The sequence below is a fragment of the Dromiciops gliroides genome, chromosome 6, assembly GCF_019393635.1.
Source record: "Dromiciops gliroides isolate mDroGli1 chromosome 6, mDroGli1.pri, whole genome shotgun sequence".
In the NCBI taxonomy this organism is placed as follows: domain Eukaryota; kingdom Metazoa; phylum Chordata; class Mammalia; order Microbiotheria; family Microbiotheriidae; genus Dromiciops; species Dromiciops gliroides.
Window position 1 is genome coordinate 66,401,601 of NC_057866.1, and position 8,704 is coordinate 66,410,304.

The window sequence follows — 8,704 nt, forward strand, 5'->3', positions numbered from 1 at the left end:
AACTGTCTATTTGCCGTATCCTTCATATCTACACTATGTAGATATTTTTTTATATATATGCAGTGATAATTGTTACTGCCCTCCTCATTGGATTCTGCCTACTGGGAACTTCTATCCCTCTTCACCAATATTCTTCTTTGAATTTTATGCCAGCTACTCTCTTTACTATATGGTTTAGTGTATGTGAATAATTGTCTCTCTTCATCATATTCAAGTCAAAAACTCATTAATCAGATTATTAAGTGCTGAGGAAAATAAAGTCTAAGATCTTATTACATAGATTCTATCTCTGGATAAGAGCTATTATCCAAGTGATAGCAGCCAGGGGGTACAGTGGCTTAAGCACTGGCTCTGAAGTAGGCAGGACCTGAGTTCAAATCTCACTTCAGACACTTATTAGCTGTGTGACCCCGAGCAAGTCATTTAACCCCAAATGCCTTAAACATCCTTGGCCATTGTAATGATTGGAATGACTCCACCTGCTGGAGACTTACTGTAGGAAAGCTCCAACATGAGGAGAGAGAGGGCCTCTCAGGGCCAGACCATGCAGCTTTTCTCTGGGGTCAGGAAGTGACTTTGGTTTGTGGGAAGAAGAAGGGGGAGGTTGGCGTTCTGACTCGTGCTCTTTTCCTGAGGACTCTGGTGGAGAAGGGAGCTAGAAATGCGCTCTCTCTTTAATAGATAGATGAATCTAGGCCTTTCTCTCTGTCTTTACCAAATTCTTATTCTCCTTAATAAATGTGTAAAAGTCGAACTCTTGCTAAAGCTTATAATTTATTGACAACCACTCATTAGATTTTAGATAGTTTAGCTAAAATTTTAGCCCCTTAAACCATCTTCAGGCATCCTGATGTATATCTTTCTACTGGACCCAGATGACTTGGGAGGACAGAATAATGTTGCTGACCTTGCACAGCCCTCCCTCACTTAAATCCAATTCACTGCAAATCATGACAACCCTTAGATGTCATGGTCCTCATTGAGAACAAGGACAAACAACAACAATAATCCAAGAATTTAAAACACCAATTAAAAGCTTATTCTTTAATATCATCTTCTTAACCACCAGTTGCTTTTCCTTAATTATCTTTATTAACTAAAGCTCCATACCTGAATCATAAAAACTGAATTAAGAATTGATTTCAAACTAGAAAGAAACTTAGAGCACATCTAGTATCTGATCACTTCTTACTCAGATAAGGAAATTGGAGGTACAAATTTAAGGACTGAGAATACAAACTTTAAAATAGAGAAAGAACTTTCCTTTTAATAGGTGAAGACAGCATGGGAATGGTACACAGGGAAAGGAGTTAGAATCTGGGAAGTCTTAGGGATAATGAATTGATACATAGAGTAGTCAATTAAGACAATCCATACATAAGTAGTCATAGTATTGACTTATTATGTCCAAAAAGTAGAAAGTGGAAGCAAAGGAGCTTAAGACCAAAAGGACAGGTTCATGCCAAGATATTTGAGTTGAATATGAAGATGAGGCATGTCTCATCTGGTACTGGTATCTGAAGTCTGCTAGTAATTACAGTGGACTCCTTTGAGCTCATTTAAACTTCATCCATGATGGACCATAATACAAAAGCTCTAGAGATGAATACACTTGCCCAAAGCCACACAGATAGGAAATAATTAATGCAGGATAAAAATTCAAATGCTGTGATTCCAATCCCATTGCTATAATATTACACATTTTAATAATTAGAGATTTTTTCATTTTCTCCTATTGATATTGTTTCTCCCAACATGAATCATTAAGAAGTGTGAAATGATTTCAAGTTTTGACAAGTCTTGAATAGCACTGTCAAAACCTCTCCAAATCCTCTAGGAAGTAGTAGTATTACAAATCATGCCTCCTTCACATGTAGACAACTCACGTTCATAATAGGAACTCATCAACTACCAATTTTACTTTTATTCTAATGTCAAATACTCATTGATCTCTCTTACACTGGTTCCATTAATTTCATCAATGGATCATAATTCTGTAGATCATGGGAAGTTGCTTTCTCATCAAAGATTTAAATATGTCCTTCTATGATAGATGCCAGAACTTTCACAAAGCCCTAAAGCTTAAAAAAATTCTTTCTTTTCTCTTTTCTTCTTGTAATTATCCAGCATTCAACCATATACTTGAAGAGTAGGTGATGCAAGTCATTAGTGGATTCATGTCATCTCAAAAGGAGATCTACATTGGAGTTTTCCAAAGATCTGCCTGTGGCCCTATGTTCAGCATTTTTCAGCAACTTGAGTAAATGGAATGATCATCAAACTGATAGATGACAAAAAGCCACAAGGAATAGTTAAAACACACACATACACACACACACACACACGTATATATATATAAAATAGTTAACATTTCCATTATAGACATTAAATGAATAGATGATTAATCTATATTATATATTATAATAATAAATTATATATAAAAATTATATATGTGGTTGTATATATACGTGTATATATATGTGTGTGTGTACGTATATGGAGAGGGGGTGGGATGAGAAGCTGTGTGTTCAATGGATACAGAGCTAGTATTGATGAAAGATCTATGTTCAAGTCCCACCATTGACACATAGTGGCTATTTAGAACCTGAGCAAGGCACTTAATGCATAATTCATTCATTTAAATTTAAATTCTTGGTATGCTAGGTAATTCTATAAAACTCTAAGTAATAGAAAAGGTATGGATGTGGATTGGTAAAGAAAATTTTCTCATCTAGGAGTTCCCTAAAACTTCCTAATATCTTAGGATTCATTCCTATGATACGTACACACAAAAATACATGTTCACACAAACTCTCTAAAGATAATATACATCAGAGGGGAGCCAAGATGGAAGAAACGATTGAGCATTATAACCAAACTCTCTCAATACTTTCCTCCAAGAATATTTAAATTATATAAAATTGAATTCTAGAGCAGAATAGCAAAAAAAAAAAAGTAGGTGAGAGATATTCCCATTCTAAGACAACTTAGAAAGTCAGAAAAGGTTATTTGAAATATGGGGGTGGGGTGGGGGGTGGTTCAGAGCACTTGTGCCAACAACACCAGCTATAGGCTTTGGAAGGAGATATGATACCAAAGCAGCTTCAGGAGGTCTCAGCCCAAAGACAATAAAAGAATTGGACAGCTGGTCAAAAAGTGATTAAAAAGGGCTCCTGCACTGTCACTGAGCATGGAAACAAGCATTGTTTGGAAACTTCATTGCCCACCACCAGTTCCAGACTGCATAAAGGAGCATTTGTAGTCACAAGGGAACAGGGACACTAATTGCAAGATTTAGGGTAAAAAGGAACACAAGGTCTTGCACCTGTAAAGGAGCAAGGGCCCTTTCTAGGTAAGGAGCAGAGCACAGACTAAGAGAACAACAACCATACCTCTTTTCAAATCACAAAAGCTTGGGAAAGACTAAAAATATACAAACTTCCAAAACTGTGAAAATAGCAACATAAAAAGCCTGAGGCTTGTGACAGTGACTCTCCCCAACCTCCATATGAACAGAGGCCAAGTTTAAAATAAATTTCCAAATTATGAAATAGGCTAGAAAAATAAGTAAACAAGATAAAACTTAAAACACACCATTAGAAGCTATTCTGATCCCAGGGAAGCTCAATATTCAAACTCAGAAGATAACAACATGAAAATAGCTAGAAACAAAGCATCCAAAAATGCAGATTAGACACAAGTTCAACAAGAATTGCTTGGAAGAGCAAGAAAAAGAGAAAAAAATAAATAAGACAGATAGAAGAAAGATTGGAAAAAGAAATGAGAGCAATGCAAGAAAATTATAAAAAATTGATTAATAGCAGTAAAAAGGATCAAAGAAAATAACATCTTAAAAATATAATTTGTCAAATGATAAAATAGGGAAAAAAACTTCACTGAAGAAAAACCTCTTTAAAAACAGAATCGGTCAAGTGGGGGGGGAGATTAAAAAGGTAACTAAAGAAAATAATTCATTAACAATTAGAATTAGGCAAGAGGGAGAAACTACCTTCAAAAGATATCAAGAAAAAAATGACAAAAAAGAAAAATGGAGGGGAAATATTAAATATATAATTAAAAGAATTATGGATCTGAAAAATAGGTTGAGGAAAGATAAGTTAAGAATTTTTCGTCAACCTGTAAACCATGATTAAGGAAAAAAAAACATAGACATAATATTTTAAGAAATTATAATATCTTAGAACAAAAGGGTTAAATAGAAATTGAAAAAATTTTACCTAGTGAATGCCTCAAAGTGAACTCTGGAGGAATATGAGAAGAAGTGGACAAGAAAAAAGGGAGGATTATAAAAGAAAAGGAAGGGGGCAGGTAGGTGGCACAGTGGATAGAGCACCAGTCCTGGAGAGAGCACCAGCCTTGGAGTCAGGAAGACCTGACTTCCAATCCGGGCCTCAGATACTTAACACTTACTAGCTGTGTGACAGTGGACAAGTCACTTAACCCCAATTGCCTCACCAAAAAAAATAATAATAATAAAAATAAAAAGAAATTTAAAAAAAAAAGAAAAGAAAGGGAAGACAAATGAAGGAAGAGATCAAAAGCTCAACAGCCTTTAAACAGAGAAAGACAGACAGACAGAGATAGAGAAAGAAAGACAGATAGAGAGGACAAACTGAAGAAAATAGAAAGCAGGGAAATTTACAGGCAGTAATCATAACTGTTATAAATGGGATGAACTCTCCCATCAAATGGAAGCACATGGCAAGAAACATTAGAAACCAGAATCCATCAGTGTTGTTTATAAAAACACACTTGAAACAGAGACACACACAGAGTTAAAATAAGGGGTGGAACAGAATCTATTATTCTTCAACAAAAGTAAAAAAGGCAAGGATAGCAAACACGATCTCAGACAAAAGCAAAAATAAATGTAATTAAAAGGAGTAAGGAGGGAAACTACATCTTGCTGAAAGGAACCACAATGAAGTAATTTCAGTACTAAACAAATATGGACCAAATGGCATAATGTAAATTCTTAAGGGAAAAGTTAAATGAATTACAGGAGGAAAGAGAAAATAAAAAGCATACAAATAGAGGACCTCAACTTTTCTTTCTCAGAACTAGATAGATATAAGTATAAATAAGAGAAATCAAGCAGAATCTTGAAAAAGTCAGATGTGATAGACCTCTGGAGAAAATTGAATAAGAATATAAAGTTGTATGCATTCCCCTCAATTTTACATGACATCTTCACAAAAATGGATCCTTAGGCATAAAAACCTCACAGACAAATGCAGAAAAGCAAATGTACCTTTTTCTTATCATAATAAAAAAACAATCAATAAAGAGCCATTTAAACATAGATTAAAAGTAATTGGAAACTAAATAATATAATCCTAAAAAATGAGTAATTCACATGTATAATCTATGTCTATCATAGGTCTGAAAGTTATTTTTTTCCATGCTCCCTTATTTATATTATAATATTGTCTTTTATATATGAATCATGTACTCATTTTTGCTTTATCTTGGTATATAGTGTGAGATGATAGTTTATACTGTGTATCTGACATATTGTTTTCCAGGATTCCCAGCAATTTTTATTAAATAGTGAGTTCTTGCCCCCAAAGTTTTGAAACCCTAGCTTACTATAGTCATTTACTAGTATATAGTGTGTTCCTAATCTATTTTGCTGATTAACCACCCTATTTTTTTTTATCTAGTACAAGATTGTTTTGATGGTTATCCCTTTGTATTAGAATTTCACATTTGTTTCTGCTTGGCTGCCTTCCTTTTTTCCCCTCATTCATTCCATTGATATACTTTGTTTTTTGTTCTTCCATTATTTTTTCTAGCTCTATACATTTCTTGCTTTATAATTCTTTGGTAACTGTATTGGTATAGCACTGGGTAGATAAATTAATTTATGTATAATTTTTATTATATTATTGGCTCAATCTACACATGAGCATTTAGTATTTCTCTATTTATATCTGTATTTGCATAAAAAATGTGTTGCATTGTGTTCTTATAGTCCCTTGTGTTTGTCTTGGCAGGTAGAGTGCCAAGTGCTTTATATTGGCTGCAATTGTTTAAAATAGCATTTCTCTTTCTATGTCTTCCTAGTGTGTTTTATTGTGAATATATAGAAATGATGTAGATTTATTTTGTAACTTGCATCTTTGCTAAAGCTACATAATGTTTCAACTACTGTTTTAGTTGATTCTCTAGGATTCCCTAAGTATACAATCATGTCACCTGTAGAGTGTTGGTTTTATTTCCACGTTGCCTATTCTTATTCCTTCAATTTCTTTCATATTGCTATAGCTAGCATTTCTAGTACAATATTGAATATTGGTGATAATGATGGGCAACACTGCTTCATCCTTGATCTTATTGGGAAGACTTTGAGTTTATCCCCATTACAGATAATGTTTGCATTTGTTTTGAGATAGATACTACTTACAATCTTAAGAAAGGCTACCTTTATTCCTATGCTTTCTAGTGTTGTTATTTTTTTAATGAATGGATGCTATATTTTTTCAGAAGCCTTTTCTGCATTGATGTAGTCCTCTGATTTCTCTTGTTTTTATTGTTGATATGGTCAATTATACTTATAGTTTTCTTAATATTGAAACAGTCCTGCATTCCTGGTGGAAATTCCACTTGATGATAGTGCATGAATTTTGTGATATGTTACTGTAATATCCTTGCTAGCATTTTATTTTATTGCATAATTAATCCTTGTGGAAATCGACCAATGGTTTTCTCTCTCTGTTTTAGTTCTCCCTAGTTTCAGTATCAAAATAATTAATGTGCCACAGAATGAATCAGGTAGCACTCATAAATGATTATTTTCAAATAGTTTATATTGAATTAGGATTAATCATTCTTTAAATATTTGGTGGAACTCACTTGTAAATCCATCTGGCGCTGGTGTTTTGTTTTGTTTTGTTTTGTTTTGCTTTGGGAGCCCACTTACTGCTTGTTCAATTTATTTTTCTAAGAAAGATTTATTTGACTATTCTGTTTCCCATTCTGTTAATCTGGGCAATTAAATTTTTTGTAAAGATTCATCCATTGCACTAGATTGTAAGATGTATTGGTTTATAATTGTGCAAACTTCCTCCTAAGAATTGCTTTGATTTCAACTTCCTTTCTCATGCATTCACCTATTTCATTTTTGATACTGATAATTTGGTTTTCTTCTTTCTTTTTTAAAATCAAATTAATCTAAGGTTAATCTACTTTATTTTTTTCCATAAAAGTATCCTATAGATTTTTATTAGTTTATTTTTTTCTTAACTTTCAATTATATTAAGCTTTCCTTTAATTTCCAATTTGGTAGATTTTTAATTTGTTCTTTTTCTAGTTTTTTTTTAGTTGCATGCCCAATTAATTGAGCTGCTCTTTCACTCTTTTATGAATATACACATTAAAAAATATAAAATTTCTCCTAAGTACTGCTTTGGTTGTATCTCACAAATTCTGAAATGTTGTCTCATAGTTCTTTTCTTTAAGGAAATTATTGATTGCTTCTATGATTTGTTCTTTGACCTACTCATTTAAAAATATTTAGTATTTTATTTTCCTCCAATTACATGAAAAAACAATTTTTAATATTCATTTTAAAAACACTGAGTTCCATATTCTCTCCCTTATCTCCCCCTCCATCATTGAGAAGAGATAGATAAGAAATGATAGATAAGAAATAGAATTATGGAAAATAAAATAGATAATTATAATTACGTGAGATTTAAAACTATTTAAATTTAAATTTTAAACTATTTAAAACCATCAAAACTAAAGGAGCCAAAATTAGGATGAGAGTAGGAAACTAGGGAAAATGTTTTGTAGCAAGTTTCTCTGATAAAGGCCTCATTTCTCAAATATATCAGGAACTGTAGCATATTTATAAAAATGTTTCATTCCCCACTTGGTAAATGATCAAATGATATGAATAGGCAGTTTTCAGAAAAAAAAATTCAGATCTATCAAATTCCATATGAAAAATACTCTAAATAATTAATGATTATAGAAATGCAAATTAAACCAAATCTAAGATGGCACATGCTGAGCTCCGCTGGGCTCCTGGAAGCTTCTTCTCTCAGAACTCTTCCCTGCCTCCTCTATCTCCTCCCGTGTGCTTCGTGGCACCAAAGAACCGAAAAGCAGCCCAGCCCCGCGTGAAGCTTACTCGGGAAGCGCCCCCCGCCCCTTCCCCAGTACTGCCACTGCAGCAGCAGCAGCTCCCATCAGGGTGAACGTGCCCAAGAACCGGCCCGCCTACTGCAAGATGTGCGGCAAGCACCAGCTGCAAAAGGTGACGCAGTACAAGAAGGGCAAGGACTTTTTGTACCCGCAGGGCAAGCGGCGCTACGACTGAAGGCAGAGCAGTTAAGGTGGCCAGACCAAACCCATCTTCCGCAAGAAGGCCAAGACCACAAAGAAGATTGTGCTGAGGTTCGAGTAAATCGGGCCCAACTGCAGGTCCAAGTTAGAGGAAGGTGCAAGTAATCCAGTTCCGAGCTGCCTCGGGCTAGAACCCTGAGGGCTCCCGGGAGAGAAACAATTACAATATTGAAGCTCAAAAAAAAAAAAAAAAAGTAACATCAGTATTGTCAGATGATCAGCTGTGAATGGTTTGACTATTCTCAGCGATGCAATAATCCAAGACATCTCTGAAGGACATAAAACAAATGTGACCCATCTCCAGAGAAAGAACTGATGGTGTCTGAATACA